The sequence below is a fragment of the Telopea speciosissima genome, chromosome 11 (genome assembly GCF_018873765.1).
Source record: "Telopea speciosissima isolate NSW1024214 ecotype Mountain lineage chromosome 11, Tspe_v1, whole genome shotgun sequence".
Lineage (NCBI taxonomy): Eukaryota > Viridiplantae > Streptophyta > Magnoliopsida > Proteales > Proteaceae > Telopea > Telopea speciosissima.
The window spans coordinates 4,941,786-4,960,667 of record NC_057926.1 but is presented as its reverse complement, the minus strand read 5'-3'; the positions used below and the strand labels follow the sequence as shown (position 1 = coordinate 4,960,667).

The window sequence follows — 18,882 nt, the reverse complement described above, 5'->3', positions numbered from 1 at the left end:
GAAGGATTGTAGGCCGCAAGATCCAAAGGAATTGGCCCACTTTCATGTTTATCTATTGTACTGGTGGGGCCTTGATGAACAAGCGAGTCTATGCGGGGGTGCAGGAGTGTAGCCCCCAAGAATTTTTTTTAAGGACTATATGGGTAATTCAGTAAAAGTCCTGCATAGGGTTTTGCTATATATTTGTAGCAAGAGTTTTTTCTTTGTAATGCAATCTAAAAGAGGTGTGAGGATGAGCAACTTGAACCCAATTCTCCATTGATAGTGAACAGATCTCATCTTACCGTGGACGTAGGCAATCTTGCCGAACCACGTAAACTAAGATAACAGAAGATCAGATCTACACTTTATCAAAAGACCAATGGGTGGGTGGGATCCACACATTTTCTTGTTGAAAAATGCCATTTGTTTGCAGAAGAAAAAGAGTCTGGTTCAGGTTCTTGTACGAGGACCTTACTCCCAACCCGACGCGTTGTAGTCCAAAGAGGCGATATGATGGGCTACCTGCTTCTCAACTTTATTTCTCTCGCATCAAAATTTTTTTTTCTTTTAAATTCTTTCGTCCAATTTTTGTAATTATTTTATTCTCCATCATTTATTTTATTCATTTTCAACTTCTTTTTATTTTTTAATGGACATTGATACGATACAAAGTATCGGTCGTATTGGTTGATCCGTATCACCAATCCAATACATGACATTGACACGATCGACGAAGACATGGTTTTGGTAATCGGATCATCCGGATTGGTAGCACTAGATTACCATAGCAGTAGATTTGTTTTTTTTTTTTGATAAGAACCATAGCAGTAGATTGCTATAGCACTAGATTGGCATACTACTAAATCATCAGATCGTCATAGCGGTGGATCACCATAGTGTCATATCGTTATTGTACCCTAGTGGTAGATCCCCATACCGTCATAGTGTCGTAACAGTAGCTCGTCATAGCATAATCATCAGATTGCCATAGCGATAGATCACCATAGTGTTGTATCGCCATTGCGGCATTGCACCATAGCGGTTGATTGCTACAATGCTACATCGCCATGATGCTATGATGATTGCCATAGTGCCATTGTGCTGTATCAGATCAGTAATGTTTTGGTTCAATATCGAATCGGTATCATTTCAGATTGATAACGGATTAAATCGGTATCATATTGGATCGGTATCATTTTAGATCAGTATTGGGTTGCATTATGATTAAATAAAAAATTAAAATAAATAAAATACTCATCATCAATACATCACAGGATTCATCATGACAGGAGCCTTTGCTCATGGAGCGATATTCTTTATTAGAGATTACAATATGGAGCAGAATGAGGATAATGTATTGGCAAGAATGTTAGACCATAAAGAAGCTATCGTACCACATAATCTTCTAAGTGAGTTATTTCAGCTCCACAGTTTCTTCCCCTTGAATCAAACTTTAATCAATCAATTAGAGCATTAAGTTCAATTATTTTTTTGTGGCGAACAAGTATTTAGTTTATCACTTAACCGTCGAGAAACGAAAGAAGACTTCCATCTCCAAGCTTAGCTTAGACGTAGCTCGCTTCTTTTTGGGTCTGAAGCAGTGTCAAGCCAAAATACCCAACAAGCATTAGCTATCCCTGAAAAGGAGGTGGTGGCGATCAATGTTGCTTGCATTGCAGGAGATGCCGCCCGTAGGGCCCATCCTGCTTCCCACCTGAAAGACCTGCTAACTAGCTAGCTGGACTAGTGGGAGTGGGGCCTGACCGTAGAAAACCATGCCTTTCAAACCGAACGCAATGCCCGTCTTCCAAATCAAGAAAAATGGGTTCGTTGGGAAGAAAGAATGAGTGCAGCCAAGTGAAACAATAAAGGATAAATGACACCCAAGATACCTAATATTTTAACAAATTATAACATCAGTACTTGACGTTTTACCCAAAAAAAAAAAAAACATAGGTACTTGACGTTTCACATATTGTGTTTGAGGTACCTAAACCAGATTATAACTAATCTAATTACTCAATTTTTTTCTTTTTTTCAATTTTATCCTTAAAATAAACTTAATGGGACCCACCATATCACCGTCCCTCCCTCCTATGCAACCCCACTGGCCCTACCACCCGTTGCAACCAACTCCACTTCCCCACCACCATGTCCCACCCTCCCATCTCCCCCTCCCTCTGTTCCTTCCCCAACCCCCAACCCCTGCTGCGGGCTTGTTATTCGTTGTGGAATCTTTTTGGCACCCGAGTTCTATGCTAATCCTTTGCCATCTCATGCTTCAGGAAAAACGTCTGATAAACCTGTTGTGTTTCTACTATTTCTAGAAATAAAGATCAAAATTTATAGGTCAAAAAATAGGAAAAAAGAGCCCGCTTAATAACCTTACGAGAAATAGTTTTTGGTGTTTTTCCATTTCGAGAAACGGGAAAACACCCAAAACCCGCTTGAGAACGAAGTGTTTTTTGTGAATGTTTTTGGAAACATAAATCAAAATTTATGCTCCCTGGAAGACTTTTGACAGAACATGTCCAACATGTTCTGTCGTTCTGTGCTGAAAATTAAAAGTTGTGCCCAATAATTTTGACAAGTCTACATGCCTTTTCATTTTTATAGCCACAAGCCTGCTGTCCTCTTCACCAAGGTCTGAGAAGAAAACCCTAAGGGCTGAGGTCGAGTTGATGCTGCCATCGTCGAAGCCAGCACAAGTACCCTCTCTCTGTCTTTCTCTCTTGCTCTCTCGCTCTCAAGCTCAACCTCCGAGCGACTCCCTGAGAGATCTCTCCTGTCTTTCTCTCTCGTTCTCTCTATATTTCTCTCTCTCTCTCTCTCTCTCTCTCTCTCTGTCTTTCTCTCTCTCTCTCTCTCTACCTTTCTCTCTCGCTCTCTCTGTCTTTCTCTCTCTCTCTCGCTCTCTCTGTCTTTCTCTCTCGCTCTTTCGCTCTCTCGCTCTCTCTGTACCTCTGTAACTAGATGCCCTTTTGTCTCTTGAAATCTTAAAATCTCCTCCTTCTGAATTCAAACCAAATTGAATCAATTTCATTCTTAGTGTTTTTTCCACGGCAACCCAATAAGACTGAATCAATTTCATTCTGTACCTCTGTAACTAGATGCCCTTCTGTTCCTGAACTTTTATAGAGAATTCTAGAATAAAAAATCTTTGCATTTTGTTTTGATTTCTATGACTCAATCTGAACCCTGGTATTATTTTTTTTCAGAGTTTGATTTCTTCCAGTGTCTATGGTTCATCATGCATCAGTTTCTTTATTCTATATTTGAGGCCCAAATTCTTGGTGTAGCTCTATAATTACAACTATCAATGGATTGTTTTCTGGGATGTTGAAGTTGTAGATATTTTTTTGGGTTGGTGGTGTATGGATCCTGTTATTGAAGATTTGTTTAGTTAGAAATTGCATCTTTTTTAGTTCACAATTTAATTTTCTGGGTTGAAAATGAGAAACCCATTTGCTTGGTAGCTCGCATTCAAATTTGGCATTTTGAGCAGAAGGATTTGAGGATTGAAGAGCGTATCATCTTCAGATTTCTCCAGAGCAAAGCTCATGTACCACCTGTTATAATTAGCATACAGAGTCCTCAGTTAAAAAAAAAAAAAAAAACAAAAAAGGAAAAAGAAAGGAGAACAGTTCTCCAGAACAGGTTTACCAAGCAGGTCAAAAATGGCTTCTCAGCACAGAAAATGAAAAATTTGTTCTGTTGTTTCTTAGCACATAACCAGAACAGAAACACCCGTAAGGTTATCAAGCAGGCACAAAATGTTTTTCTATTTCAAGAAACAAATTGAGAGAAAATGTACCCGATAAAATCTCTCTATCTCTCATGAGAAAATCATACAAGCTTTCTCATCGTTCTCTCATTGTCCTCAAGCCGAAGCAAGGGAACCACTGCCAACCGGAGCTCACCGCTGTTGTCTACCTCCACCGTCCAAGTACTCTCTTTTCTCTGCAACACCCGACCATAAAACCTCTCTCTCTCTCTCTCTCGTTTGTGGTCCCTGGTTCAATAAACCCTAGAATAATCGGTCTGTGGTGGAATGAAAATCATGGTAGGAAATAGTATTTCATAGTGTAACAGCAGAATAATACAGCAAAACAGAATAGAAAGAACTTGAGATATTGGAGATAAATCTGACCTGAGTGATTGATGGAGAAGAGAAAAGGGTATAGAGGGTCTGGTCCTGCAATAGCAGGCCCTCGTCACCTCTGCTTTTCTTCCATCTTCTCTTTAGTCTATATTTGATATTGATTGCAACTGACTGTACGTTACAGTGAGCTACCGAGACTACTGTGAATTGGGAGTTAAAACTTTGCAACTTTACAAAATAGAAGAGATAGGTACAGTTACACAACTAATATTATTACCTAATACCTTAAATAGGAACAGTCTTATGATGTTTAGGAATATTTACTAGAACCCAGATGATTAAGCATATGTTCAAATTGCTTTCAAATAGGTTATCAAATGGCATCAACCGGGGTAATCACTACCAACTTGTGCATTGTTATGAAAGTGATAAAACAACTAAATTTACTTTTTGATTATAATGGATTTTAATAAGCTTATGTATTTGGAATACTGGTTGAAAACCTTGGTTGCAGATTTTTCAGATGTGTAGATGATCAAATCAGCTGCTTTTATACCAAACCTAACCCACTTACAACTGATTCTGCCGGACCCTATATATTTGCTCTCCTTCGTCTTTATCTAATTATGTCAAGGGATATATACAAAAAGCAATCCAAGACGAGGAGGGGACAAAATTGATAAATGGAGCAATTCAAGACTCAGAGGAAGGTCAAGGATATTTAGAGATATCTCTGACGCTGTTCAGAAGCTTGACTTTAAGTAAAGGAGGAAATTAGAACCCCATATGGGCGTATTTGGACATGTTGCTTTGCAATCTCTTTTTAATTTTTAGCCAAATGTTCTTTGTGCCAGAGGCGCAAGACACATGGGGATGGACGAAATGACCATCCGCCTCCCTAAATGGCCAGCCCATGTGTCTGGGTGCAGCCTGTGTTGCGACACAAAGAACATCTACCCTAATTTTTATTAGCCAAGTTATATTCGTATGGACAAATGCATTATTAAATTTTAGAAATGTTGATTGTAATGGTAAAAATATGATTTTGATTTCTAATATGATGAAAGTTTAATGTTATTTACATAAGTAGTAGGACCATTATTTAATTATTGTTAACATTATAAGAACTTGTTTTCGAAAACAGATTTTTATCAAACAACGTATGTGTTGTAGAAACGTTTCCAGAATTGGTTTATCAAGCGCTACAAAGATTGTTTCTCAGCACAGAAACATAAAAAACTGTTTTTACTATTTCTCAACACAAAAACAACAGAAAGGTTATTAAAGGGTGCCTTTGTATATTAAGGTTTTTAGGTAGCAGTATGTGGGGTCTGATTGGTCTCAATCAGTGCACACAGAGAGAGAGAGAGAGAGAGAGAGAGAGAGAGAGAGAGAGAGAGAGAGAGAGAGAGAGAGAGTTGGTATGAAAATAGTTCATTGGATCGGTATGTAGTGGCCGACGATACCTATGCTTGGCTGATCCAGGAATGGTTGATCAGTAGACCAAGGGTAAAATGATAAAAAAATTAATTTTTCTTAAAAAATGAAATCAGGGCCATGTCCATCCAATACAGGTTGGTCTCGATTAGTATTGGCCGAGACCAATATTGTATCTGATACCGATTCCTAATATCCCTGACCGGCAGAAAATTACTGGGTCCCAGACAGAAAACTACTTCCCAAAGAAAAACATATCATTCTGTGGAGCTTCTAGTACAGTCTTTGAATTTTGGCTTGATTCCGCAGAAACAGCCGATTCAAACCGAATTTAATCTGGTTCAAAAGCCCTCAGTAGTGGGAAAAATTAGAAGAATTCCATTTGTTTAGAAATGATAAAAGTGAAATAAAATCAATGATATTTTTCTTCTTCTGTATTTCCAACCAACATCCAAATTGAAAATGTCAATTTTATTTCTCTCCAATTCACTAAAAAAGAGAAAAAGGAAAAAAAAAAAAAAATAGTGTAACTAGATCCAGATATACTCTTATTAATGGATACGTGAAAATTGATATGCAAGCTGTGACAGTTCATGGTATTAAGCAGAGACCAATGGACAAACACAAACAGGCATCTTCTCTAACCAATGAATGAAATACATGTGGATAGAAGATCTGAACTCTGTTCTTAGCTAGCGAGTGGTGTAATCTCAAGCTCTACTTCCTTTTTATCACCACAGCTCTTCTTGATATGGTAAGGTAAGTCAGGATAGTAAGGGTATACAGCATTCCAACAAAAGATATTGAGATGAGCTATGCGTTCACAACATTCCTGGCTGTAGCTGATCTGCTTCTTCTGACTCAATTTAGACTCCAGGTACTGAACCACACAACTTTTAAGAGGGTAGAGAAGTGCATAACACGGTAGTCGTGGTGGATCATCGATGAAATATCGATGTCCTGGTGGAGATGATGTTACGGTTTGGTCCTCTGCAACCGTGGTGGTCGCCATGGCGACCACCATTAGGAGGACCAATATCATTATGAACAAGGGCGACGATGCCGCCGGTGTTCTTACCCACGCCATGATAGAAATTCTATATATACCAGCTTCTTCTTGGTGTTTGTTTTAATGTTAATGTAATGGGTTCTCTGATACTTGGTTTTTATAAGGAAGAATAGACTGACAAGCCTTTGATAAAAAACCGTTTCCCTAATAATCAATCCTATATTTATTGATATATTTTAATGCTTTCATCAAGACCATAAATTTATGTCTTTGAGATATTAAATCCTGCTGAGAGTAACCTCCATCTAGTTTTAATGAAAAGGAAAATTTTATTAAAAACTAGTAAACAAGAGCAAGGATGTTCGATTGGGTTAGAGTTTTCTTACACTTGTTACATCTAGCATATATAGCAAGATGGTGAGTTAAGGTTATTTCAATTTCAATTTCGGGTTGATTTTATGAAATAGTTAGCAAATAGATTTTTAGTCAATAAGTTGAAATTGTTTTGGTTGCACCAATCTAAAAATTTTCAAGAATAACAAATCCATTTGATAGTTCAATTTTTTGAGAATACATTCTCTATGTTTCTTTAGGAGAGGGTGGTGGTGGCAGGGATAGGGCCGGGAAGGGGTACTGGTAGATGGTGGTGGCGATGGCGAAGCAGAAGCAGGTGGTGGTTGCATCCATCCAGTTTTTATTATTATGTTTGTTGCTTTAAGTTCCATCTTTTAGTCAGTCAGTTGCAAAAATGAAAATGAATGTGTTTTTTTTTTCATAATGAAAAGGAAAATTTTATTAAAAAGTAGAAAACAAGAGCAAGGATGTCCGAGTGGGTTAGAGTTTTCTTACACTTGTTACACAGCATATATAGCAAGATGGCTAGGATTTTTTTTTTGGGTAAATAAAAAATCAACAAAGAAAGTGAAAATTAAATGCGTCTGCCGGGAGTCGAACCCGGGTCTATTGCTTGGAAGGCAATTATCCTAACCGTTGGACTACAAACGCAAGTGGTTCTTAATTATAGAAACATTTTGAATGTGTTTTTTAGATAACTTAGATGTTTAATTATACAAACATCCTGAAAGTGTTTCACGGATAACTTGGGGCTAGAGTTGGTATGATTTCTATTTCAATTTTGAATTGATATCAACAAATAGATTTTTAGTCAAGAAATTGAAAAACTTTCCCAAATTGTTTTGGTCGCAATAATCTAAAATATTTAAAGAATAATAAACCCATGTGGTAGTTCAATTTTTTAGAGAATACATTCTCTATGTTTCTTTGGGAGAGGGTTGGGGTGGCAAGGGTATTGCCAGGAAGGGGTGGCGATGGCGAGGTAGGGGCAGGTGGTAGGATGGTGGGGGCGATGAGGGCCTAATTACTTTCTGATGCTGAGGATCTCATGATAGGGCAATTACAGAACATATTCGTGCAAATATGCGTTTCTTCCTAACGAGAACCAAGGTGGCCAGAGAAGACTCGGTGGCGGATGAACTATAGTACGAGCAAGCTAGCAACAAGAGGGAAAAGATTTTAAATGACTATGCTCTGATACCAGTACGAGAGATGTTTACTACGGGTAAACCAACTCAAGATAATAGAGGAAGGAACAAGTTTCTCAACATCAATTTTGATGAGGAATCTCTCCACATTCACTCCAATGCCAAATGGTACCATGATATTGCATTAAGGGGGGGGTGTAATTTCAATTTCATCAATAGGCCGTTGGTTTACTTATTAATTATTTTGGAAAGTAAGGGAGCTACGCATATTAATCCTGTAATTTTACCTTACCTTAAGAGAGGTATACGTAAATTACCCTATAATTTTTGTGTTCCTTTCAAATCTATCTATCAATAATGCAATATAGTTCTTGTTCTATCAAAAAAAAAAAAAAAAAGTTCTTGTTCTATCTATGCTTATATTTCCCCATTCACTTGTGTTAGAGCTGAGAAATTGGAGTACTTGCATTAATTGATTCTCTCCAATGAAGAGAATATTTAAAGTGTACATGTGTTGGTGTTTATAAGGTAAGAGAATAAGGAAAGATTACAATGAGATTACAATGAATATGGAAATAGCTAAGAAGGAAACTCAGTCAATAAGGAAGTTACCATTCCTTGATGGATTTGATATCATATGTGAGGATATCTTGAGCAACCACCAATACGGTTTCCATAGTTAAAAAATCCCAAATCGCAAGAGGGAGAGAAAGACTGTAATATCCTCAATAACTTGTGTATTCATTCTCCTTATAATAAAATTCTTGACCTTGCTAATCAAAGAAGGGGGAAGGTATGACTTATGAGGGAATACCAACCAGAATAATAGCAGTAACAATAGAAAGACAGAAGCACAAAATAATAATAAGAATTAGAGGGAACTAACTAACTATTGTTAAGAAATAAATATCAGGTATAAGCTGAAAATAATTACCCATAACTTTTAAGAAAAAAATGAATATGATCACAAATTATAAAATAGGTAAATATACAGTCTTACCTCCCCTGCTTCTCTCCCCATCCCCTTCTCCAGAAATAAAAATAAAAATAAAAATGAGGCCAACTTCCAACCCGATGCGTGGTAGTCGAAAGAGGCGATATGATGGGCTACTTGCTTCTCAACCTCCTCTCTCTCATCAATTTTTTTTAAAATTTTTATTCAACATCCTACTATTTTATTATTTTAACATCCTATCATTTTATTATTTTATTCTCCATCATTTCTTTTTGTTTTATTTATTTTCTAACTTCTTTTTCTTTTTTAATTTTTTTTATATTCAACATTCATTTTTTTTATTTTAATCTCACTTCAACACAATCATATCAGTATCAATTGACATCGATACTGGGTCGTACCGGCGGATCCGTATCAGCAATGCAATACAAGGCATTGAAACGGACAACGAAGACATGGTTCTAGTTATTGGATAGGCTAGATTACCATGGCATTAGATCGCTATCATCATAACGTCATAGTGTCATATCGCCAGATCATCATAATACAGTGATGATTGCCATAGTGCCATAGTGATAGATTGATGTAGCGCTAGATCGCCATAATGTCATGGCATCATATCCCCAGATATCCATAGCGTCATAACGATAAATCATCATAGTGCCAAATTGTCGGATCGCCATAGCGGTAGATCACCATAGCATCATAGTGTTGTAACGGTAGATCATCATAGCACTAAATCATTAGACCGCTATAGTGGTAGATCACCAGTCTTATTTGCCATTGTGCCATAGTGGTAGATCCCCAGAGCGTCATAGTTTCGGAACAATAGATTGTCATGGCACTAAATCATCAGATTGCTATTACCGAAAAAAAAAAATCATCAGATTGCCATAACTATAGATCATCATAGTGTCATATCACCATTGCGCCATAGCGGTCGCTAGCTATAGCGTTGCATCTCCATGATGCTATGATGAGACACCTATGCCCCCCTGTTTTGAGGAGGAGAGAGATAGACACATGAGAGTATTGGCATAGGCCACACTCGCGGACAGAAAACTACTTACAATAATAACATACCAGAAGAGAGACAATAGAGGAGAAGATGACGACAGAGAAACAACCAAAAAAGGAGTCGGCGAGAATGACACAGGCGATAGGTAAGAGAAGGATGCAACCGGTGACGACATTGTGCATCTGGACGGCGTCGATGCCCCCCACTTGTTACATCTACCATATATAGCAAGAGGGGGGCTAAGGTTATTAACTGTCTAGGATTTTTTTTGGGTAAATAAAAATTTAATAAAGAAGGTTTAAATTAAATGCGTCTACCGGGAGTCGAACCCGGGTCTATTGCTTGGAAGGCAATTATCCTAACCGTTGGACTACAAACGCAAGCACTTTTTTAATTATACAAACATCCTTAAAGTGTTTTTTGGGTAACTTGGGCTAGATTTTTAATTATACAAACATCCTGAAAGTGTTTCATGGATAACTTGGGCTAGGTTTGGTATGATTTCTATTTCAATATTGAATTGATATCAACAAATAGATTTTTAGCTAAGAAATTGAAAAACTTTCCCAAATTGTTTTGGTTGCAACAATCTGAAATATTTCAAGAATAAGAAACCCATTTGGTAGTTCAATTTTTTAGAGAATACATTTTCTATGTTTCTTTGGGAGAAGGTGGTGGTGGCGGCAAGGTAGGGGCAAGTGGTAGGGTGGTGGGGGCGATGAGGGTCTAATTACTTTCTAATGCTGAGGATCTCATGATAGGGCAATTACAGAGCATATTCATACAAATATGCGTTTCTTCCTAACGAGAACCAAGGTGGGCAGAGAAGACTCGGTGGCTGATGAACTATAGTACGAGCAAGCTAGCAACAAGACGGAGAGGACTTTAAATGACTATGCTCTGATACCAGTATGAGGGATGTTTACTACGGGTAAACCAACTCAAGCTAATAGCGGAAGGAACAAGTTTCTCAACATCAATTTTGATGAGGAATCTCTCCACATTCACTCCAATGCCCAATGGTACCATGATATTGCATTAAGGGGGGGGGTAATTTCAATTTCATCAATAGGGCCTGGGTTTACTTATGAATTATTTTGGAAAGCAAGGAAGCTACGCGCGCATAATAATCCAAAACTCACGAGTGAGTCTGTAATTTCACCTTACCTCAGGGAAAGTACACGTAAATTACCCTATTATTGTTGTGTTCCTTTCAAATCCATCTATCACTATTGTTCTTGTTCTATCAAAAAAAACAAAAAAGTTCTTGTTCTATCCATGCTTATTGTTGAGATAAGAATTCTGGAATGGATCTTGACTTTCCATTGATTGAAAATGAATGTGTGTAGGTGTAAATATACAAATTGAATTTCCTAATCTATTGTCCTACATATGGTATGTACATCAATGTTATAATTACATACTAAAATTATAGAAGAAGATAAGGATGGTGAGATCGGATGAGCTGGTCATCCTAAGACTCCCCCTTAAGTTGGAGCATGAAGATTGCGAGCGCCCAACTTGGAAATAAGATAGCGAAACCGGTCACGTCCCAATGGTTTCGTGAATGAATCCGCAACCTGTGAGGTCGTGGGAATCTTGGCCGGTCTGATGAGTCCTTGGTGCAAATTCTCACGAACTAAATGACAGTCAATTTCTATATGTTTGGTACGTTAGTGAAACACCGGGTTTGCCGCAATGTGTAATGCTGCCTGGTTGTCGCAAAAAAGTGGTATGGGTTGAGAGCACTGAAGACCAACATCCCTAAAGAGAGAAGCTAGCCACGTGATTTCACACGTGGTGACAGCCATGGCGCGATATTCAGCTTTGAGCCTTCGGTAGAGGAGCGAGACACGGTGTGTTGCTTTTTTGTTTTCCATGAGATCGGGCAATCACCAAGGAAGATACAATAACCAGTAGTTGACCGGTGAGTCATGGGACAACTAGCCCAATCTGAGTCATAGTATGCGCGCAATTCCATGGTGGAATTGGCAGGAAAGTAAAGGCCTTGACCAACCATGGCTCTTAAATAGCGCAGGAGCCGGTGAGCTACATCAAGATGGGGTTGGCAAGGCTGGTGCATGAACTGGCTCAAGATATTGATCGTATATGAGATATCGGGTCTAGTGACCGTTAAATAAATCAGTTGCCCAACAAGGCGCCTGTAAGAGGACGGATTTGGTAACAAAGTGCCATCTGAATCACTAAGTTTCAAATTCTGCTCCATGGGTGTGTCAGAAGGCCGGGCCCCACTCAAACCAGTGTCGTTCAAAATGTCTATAACATACTTCCGTTGAAAAGAGAGAGGCCAGTCGGAGATCTAACCACCTCAATTCCAAGAAAATACTTCAATGGGCCGAGGTCCTTGATGTGAAAGTCTCTATGAAGCATAGCCTTAACTATGCCAATCCAAGTATCATCGGAACCAGTAATGACTATGTCATCCACATACAAAATGATGAAAATACTATGCTCCCCACGATGCATAAAAAATAATGAATGATCTGCCTCAGAGTGTTGAAAGCCATAACGTCACAATGATGTGGAAAATTTGGAGTACCATTGGCGAGATGCCTGCTTCAGACCATAGAGAGACTTGATGAGACAACAAACAAAAGTCTCCCCCTTACGGCGATAATCAGGTGGAGGGGTCATGTACACCTCCTCGTCAAGATTGCCATGAAGGAAAGCATTATGCACATCCATCTGATGGAGGGGCCATCCATGAACAGTGGCAATGGCAAGAAGGAACCGAACGGTTACCAACTTGGCAACAGGGGCAAAAGTGTCATGATAATCTATGCCTTCCACTTGAGTGTAACCCTTAGCGACCAAACGGGCTTTGTATAGCGTTCAATGGAACCATCAGAAGCACGTTTGAGTTTGTAAACCCATTTGGAGCCAATAGGCTTCTTGCCAGATGGTAGAGGAACAATAATCCAAGTATTATTATGAGTCAAAGCCTGAATTTCAGCTTGCATAGCATCTCTCCATTCTTGGTGTTTCATAGCTTCGGTAAAAGTAGATGGTTCTGACACACTAGATAAAGAAGTAAGAAAAGTCAAATATGCAGGACGAAAATGAGAATATGATAAAAAAAATTTGCCATAGGATGGACGGTACCTGACCCAATAGCTGTCGACGAAATTTGAGACGAGGGAAGCAGGCAATGGTAATCATTGAGACGACATGGGGGAACACGGGTGCGTTGAGAACGCCGTAAAGAAGTGGTGTCGGATGGGGGGGCGGGTTGGAAGGTGGAGGGGGTGGTGGTGGCGGGTTGGATGGTGGGGGGGATGGTGGTGCAGCAGGTGGATTGGGGGTTACAATGGGATCGGTGGGTTCATGGATGGGTAATGGAAGAACAGGAGTCCTTGATAGGGTTGGATCAGAATGTAAAGAAAATGGGAATATTGTTTCATGAAATACCATATCACGGTTCACAAAATTTTTTTTTGAGGTGAGATCAAAAATTCTGTACCCCTTTTGGCCATGAGGGTAACCCAAAAAACTCCTGGGGAAGCCCTTTTATCAAATTTATGGTTGATATGAGTGTGACGACCGAATGCCAAACATCCAAAAACCTGTAAATGAGAGAGGTTGGGGGGGCGGCCATGAAGAATTTCAAATGATATCTTGCCATGAAGAATTTTGGTGGGTAAGCGATTTATTAAATATGCGGCAGTCAAGAGGCATTCACCCCAAAATTCAAGAGGCAAGTGTGCTTGAAAATGCAGGGAACGAGCAACATTTAATAGGTGCCTATGCCTGCGTTTGACCACCCCATTTTGTTGAGGGGTGTCAATGCAGTTGGACTGGTGGAGTATGCCCAATGAGTTCAAATAAGTAGAAATTTGGGTATTGAAAAATTCTGTGCCATTATTGGATCGAAGGCATCTAATGGTGGCTTGAAATTGTGTTTGAACCATATTGAAAAAATGAATTATGAGGGACTGCACTTCAGTTTTGGATTGAAATAAATATACCCATGTGCATCTTGAAAAATCATCAACTATTGTGAGGAAAAAACGAGCACCCGATAAGGATTTAATGCGAAAAGGACCCCATACATCAACATGTAACAATTCAAAGCAAGCAACAATTTTTATTGTACTAGAAATGATAGATAAACGAGTTTGTTTAGCAAGAGGGCATATAGTGCAAGTGCAATTGTCCGAAAAAGAAATACTAGAATCAATATTGCAAATACTAGAATGAGAGGTGGACCCAGGGTGACCCAACCGCCAATGCTAGAGGTCGAAATGAGCACCCGAAGAGGCAACCGAGACAAAGGTGGAAGGGGGAACCACATCCAAATAATATAGACCACCATGCCGCCTACCCGTCGCTAAAGTTATCTTTGATTGAGGGCCCGGGTCCTGAATAAGACAAGTGTCAGAAGTAAAAATAACTCAACAGTTAGAATCAGTGATAAGTTTGCGAACCGAAATTAAATTAAAACGAAAGGATGGAACACGAAGAACATTAAGAAGTTGAAGGCCTGGAAACAAAGTGACACTACCAACATTGGTAACGGGAACATGAGAACCATTGGGTAAAAGGACAGGGGAGGGGATGTAGTAACTTCAATGGAAGTAAACAAAGAGGAGTCAAAAGCCATGTGATCAGTGGCTCTTGAATCCAAGACCCACGAATGAACGGAAATGAAACAAGAGGGGGGGGGGTACCTGCTAGATTTATCAAAGGGTGATCACTAGTAGGGAGGCCGGTCAACAGCCTTTGAATCTGATCGGCAGTCAAAGATGGGGCTGAAGAAGTCCCCACGGCAGCAGCCATTGGCCGAGTGCTAGAGGCACGAGATGGGGCAGGATTGGCCGAACCTGCGCCCTTGTTGGAGGCATCACACGACTTCCACCAATTAGGAAAATTGTGCTTCTTGAAGCACCGGGACTCAGAGTGTCCATCCTTATTACAAAAAGTGCATTGATAAGGTGGCTTAGATGAGGTGCTACCAGCAGATTTGGGAGCAGCAGATGGGCGTGAAACAACCATTGCCGCCTGATCGGTAGGAAGAGCACAAACATCATGAATACTACGCTGTCGCTCTTCCTATAAGAGAAGGGAATAAGCCTTAGCCACCATGGGAAGGGGTTCCATCAACAGTATTTGGCGGCGAACAGCCAAATATTTTTCATGTAAACCCTGAAGAAAGTCCAACAAATGATCGGTTTCCAAGTACTCATGAAGTGTCTGGAGGGCACCACAAGAGCAAGCAACGAGGGCATTGTAGGACAGCAACTCGTCGCGATAACCCTTGATGATTGTATAATATGCCGAAATAGAGTCACTGCCTTAAACGTGCATGGACAGAGCCCGGCGTATCTCAAAAATACGCGGGGCATTCTTGGGTGAAAACCGATCTCTGAGATCAGTCCAAATAGCCTGGGCTGAATCGATCCAGAGAATGCTGTGAGAGATAGAAGCAACGGTGGAGTGTATAATCCACGACTTCACCATACTATTACAGCGAACCCAGTGAGCATAATCCGGGGAAGAGGACTCCGGAATCGGAAGAGAACCATCGATGAAACCAGTTTTTTTTTTTTTTTTTTTGCTTCAAGGGCCATCAACATAGAACGATGCCAGGTGGGATAATTGTTGCCATCCAAGAGCGGAGTGACGAGAGAGGCACCCGGCTGGTCATTGGAGTGTAAAAAATATGGCGAAGAAGAAGACAAAGTCGTCGGAACTGTGGCTGCTGCCACCGTGGGTGAACCAGTCATGAAGGCAAAGAGAAAAAAAATGGATCGTTCCTTAAGCTGATACCATGTTAAGATAAGAATTCTGGAATGGATCTTGACTTTCCATTGATTGAAAATGAATGTGTGTAGGTGTAAATATACAAATTGAATTTCCTAATCTATTGTCCTACATATGGTATGTACATCAATGTGATAATTACATACTAAAATTACAGAAGAAGATAAGGTTGGTGAGATCGGATGAGCTGGTCATCCTAAGACTTATATTTCCCCATTCACTTGTGTATTCATTCTCCTTATAATAAAATTCTTGACCTTGCTGATCAAAGAAGGGGGAAGATATGACTTATGAGGAAATACCAACCAGAATAATAGCAGTAAAATAATAATAAGAATTAGAGGGAACTGACAAACCATTGTTAAGAAATAAATATTAGGTATATGCTCGAAAATAATCACCCATCATGTTTAAGAAAAAAATGAATATGATCACAAATTATAAAAGAGGTAAATATACAATCTTACCTCCCATGCTTCTCTTCCCCACCTCCCTTCTCCTCCAATAAATAAATAAATAAAAATAAAATGAAACTAACTTTGGATCAATGTATCCCTCCAACCGCTCTTAATTGAAGAAAAAAAAATATTTTGTGGAATAAAAAAAAACATGCATTAAACTAAGGCAGTGTTTGGTATATATATTATTGGAATGTATTTCAAGTCGATTCCGCACTTGAACGATAAAAAACAAAACAATTGTTTTTATCGCCCGAAAATGCAAAATCGACCTAGAATACATTCCAAGAATGCATACCAAACACAGCCTAAGATAATAGAAGGTCATAACAACCCATTTAATTCTCCACCTGATCCCAGATGGGTGGGTGGGATTCACACATTTTTCTATTGAAAAATGACACTTGTTAGCAGAATAAAGAGAGTCTGGTTCAGATTCTTATACGAAGACCTTACTCCCAACACGACGCGTGGTAGTCCAATTTTTTTTTTTTAAATAATAAGAAATTTATTGATGGAGGAACAAAGTTCCAATAGAGTCAGCATACACCAAAGGGAAAATAGAGGGGGGGGGGGGGGGAGATAACCAAAAGTGGGAGCCTTGGAAGAAGCTGTCAATGATGCAAGAGAATCTGCCACGACATTACCTTCCCCAAGAGCATGAGTGAATCTAATATCCTCGAACAGGTGAAACAGCTTGAAGCAATCATTCAATATAGGGCCAATCCTCCATGGAGTTGCATTCGAAGATCTGCTAAGAAGGCGAAGAATTAAGAGATTATTGCTCTCGATAATGACTTTCTTGAAATTCATAGAGATTGCAATGAGCAAAGCAGAATTGGCTGCAATCGCTTCAGCAACAAGAGCATAATTCCAGTCGACCCCATTAGCAAAGCCAAGAATGAATGAAGAATCCAAATTGCGACAAACTCCTCCAATTCCAACGAAGCCTGGATTTCCCAAGCTAGAACCATCGACATGGTAGTCCAAAGAGGCAATATGATGTGCTACCTACTTCTCAACCTCCTCTCTCATAAATTTTTTTTAATATTTATTCAATTCTTTTTAGTCAACATCCTACCATTTTATTATTTTATTCTCCATCAATTCTTTTTATTTTATTCAATTTAAATTTAAAAAAAAAAAATTTATTATTGAACATTTATTTATTTTAATCTCACTTCAGCACAATCGGATCAGTAACAGCTGACATTGATACCGATTCGATGACATAATATGATATGGAGCATATCGGTCGTATCGGCTGATCCATACCACCAATCCAATATAGGACATTGACACGGCGGACAAAGACATGCTTCTAGTAATCGGATCGGCTGTATCAGTAGCGATAGATCGCTATAGCACTAGATTGTCATATCGCCATAGCGCCATATCTCCAGATTTTCATAGCGTCATATAACCATTACTCCATATTGAAGATCGCTATAGCACTGGATCGCCATAATTTTGTGATGACCACCATAGAGCCATAGTGATAGATTGATGCATTGCTAGATTGCCATAATGTCATAGCGTCGTGATGATATATAAGTTGTCATAGCGCCAAATCGTCAGATTGCCATAGCAGTAGATCACCACAGCATCATAGTGTTGTAACGGTAGATCATCATAGCACTATATCATCAGATCACTATAGCGGTAGATCACTATAGCCTTCTATCGCCATTGTGCCATAGTGGTAGATCCCCATAGCGTCATAGTTTCGGAACAACAGATTGTCATAGATCATCATAGTGTCATATTGCCATTGCACGTACCATAGCAATAGATCGCTATAGCGTTACATATCCATGATGCAATGATGATCGCCATATAGTGTCATTGCTCTATATCGGATCGGTATCATATTGGACTGATATCGTTTCAGATCAGTATTGGGTTGAATTAGGATTAAATAAAAAGTTAAAATAAATAAATAAACAAGTGAAACAATAAAAAAAAAAAAAAGAGAAAGAGAGAGTGAGACTTAATAACTAGGCAGATGCATGTATATTGCCTCTGCCTGGTTATAACCTCCTCTGATGATCCATTTTGGTTAAGAATTTTCTACCAAAAAAAATATATTGATTAAGAACACACTATACATATAAGACTATAAGAACCTTAATTATCAACAAATCCCCGCACTTCAGAAAAACTAGAGATCGAAAATCAACAATGGCAGCAGCGTAAGATCTGAGACTATCACTAAATCTGAATCTTTTTTCTGGTTTTTCTTTCTGGGTTTATTGGAAGTCTTGCATTTTGTTTTCCTTTTTTCTTTTTCCTTGCAGTGATGGTCTGGGTTTCCCATTCCAACACAGATCTAATTTATGGGGTGCTGCCCTGTCCTGCGTGTGCTGCGCAGACGCAGGGCCGTACGTAATGACCGTCTTACCCCAACTCAGTCAAGACGTTCGGACAGGGGTAAGGCGGTCATTGCACGCCACCTTGTGTCTGCACAGCACGGTAGGATGGACAGTCCGCGCTGTAGAAGATCTGGGTCCTCATCTCATTAATGGCTAATGGTATTTTTTTTTAAATCTCTCTTTCTCTCTCTCTCTCTCTGCAGTATCCAAGAGACTCTACCCACTACTCTAGACTCAACTTCACCACCACCACCTTCTCTTTTTGA

At 39.3% G+C, this 18,882-nt stretch overlaps 2 non-coding genes across 2 annotated transcripts; both read right to left on the bottom strand.

Moving 5' to 3' along the window:
• Nucleotides 1–7,463: 7,463 nt before the first annotated feature.
• On the bottom strand, nucleotides 7,464–7,535 carry TRNAG-UCC. The gene has a single exon. It is a non-coding gene; the product is annotated as a tRNA-Gly (tRNA).
• A 2,778-nt stretch (nucleotides 7,536–10,313) lies between these two features.
• TRNAG-UCC lies at nucleotides 10,314–10,385 on the bottom strand. The gene has a single exon. It is a non-coding gene; the product is annotated as a tRNA-Gly (tRNA).
• Nucleotides 10,386–18,882: the final 8,497 nt, after the last annotated feature.